We start from the raw sequence: 1,395 nt of genomic DNA, 5'->3' as shown, positions 1-1,395 counted from the left end.
ACAACTATGGGAAAAGAATAAAAAAGATACAGAGATATGCAGCAGTTCAGTTCACTCGGAAAGGTATCAGGTTGAAAGTGACAAAAGGTAGAAACAGAGGAAAGAAGCAAGACAGGCCCTAACATATGCTGGACCCCCTCCTGCCTCATTTCAATAGGTAAGCTAAAGGGTTTTGAAACCTGAATCCCCCCCCCCCATGCATCCACCTTGCCGAAACAAAGCAAGTTTGAATTTGACTGGTACTTAGAAAAATGGCTTCAGATCTTTTTCTGAAGACTGCAGGAGGCTGCTTTTGAATCCGCAAAGGTTTTTTCACTCTAGAATAAACATTAAAAACTGACATCGAAGTTATTTTTATATGTTTTGCTTTGAGGTATATGATGAAAGGAACGGGGGTCATAAAAACCCTAAAGAAAGCAATTCAAAGCTAACTTTGTTTCTGTAAACGTTGGAACCCACATTACAGGAGTATACTTTAGAAGCATTTGTTCTTGTTGTTAGGTACTGTGCTGACACCTAGGTACATTACTAAATAACTTCATGAGATCTGAGACCTTCTTTTTGTGTACTACCCTGCCTTACACGTGTCAGTGATATCACTGAAGTCTTGTGTTACTTGAGTCCTCTAAACTACAACATTCTTGCCTCGTGGAGGAATTTACTTCTGGTTTAACATTTACAGTTAGAAGCGAAGCCCTGGGAGACTTTTAAGAAGAGGGAGGAGGTGGGGGGGGGAGGCTGAAAAAGGAAAGGCATGATGGCTCTGTGCACTGATATACAGATCAAACAGAAAATGAGCTTACCTCACTCATTCCTGCTCAATCTGAGAATACGTTTCTTCGAATCTTCTTTCCACAAATTACATCCACAATATTGGACCTCTCATTAAACTATTCAAGATGTTTTCTAAATGTAACTTTCGACCCTTATGTGTCACCTGGATGGAAAAGATGTGAAAGTAAATATGTTTAATAATAAATAAACCTGAATATTTTCTACCTAATTGAGTCCTTTCCCTTCTTTTGGAGACAGCTTGATTTCTCTGTTGCATTTGATCTATGCTGGGTTAATCTACTGTTTGTTTATACATTATTTAAACTTTATTTAGAAATCATATTTATGTAGCCTATACAACTATAGCTATTCTATAGTCTCTCAACAAAGACACTTCAAACTGGTTGAATTATTCTACCTCTCTGATGAAATATATGAATATATGAAAGGCAGGACAACAGATCAAGCCTATAAACCAGTAGTTTGCCATGAAGTCAAGCCAGGAACATTAAACATGTCATAAATTTCACATAATAGTGTATCTATTTATCATATCACAAGAAGCAAAAGAACCCAGAGATCTCTATGTGGAAAAGTCCAGGACATTTACAAACCTTTTTT

Source organism: Protobothrops mucrosquamatus, unplaced genomic scaffold (assembly GCF_001527695.2).
Source record: "Protobothrops mucrosquamatus isolate PMUCROS unplaced genomic scaffold, P.Mucros_1.0 scaffold_234, whole genome shotgun sequence".
Lineage (NCBI taxonomy): Eukaryota > Metazoa > Chordata > Lepidosauria > Squamata > Viperidae > Protobothrops > Protobothrops mucrosquamatus.
The sequence above is the reverse complement of the archived record's forward strand: the minus strand, read 5'-3'. Positions refer to the sequence as shown.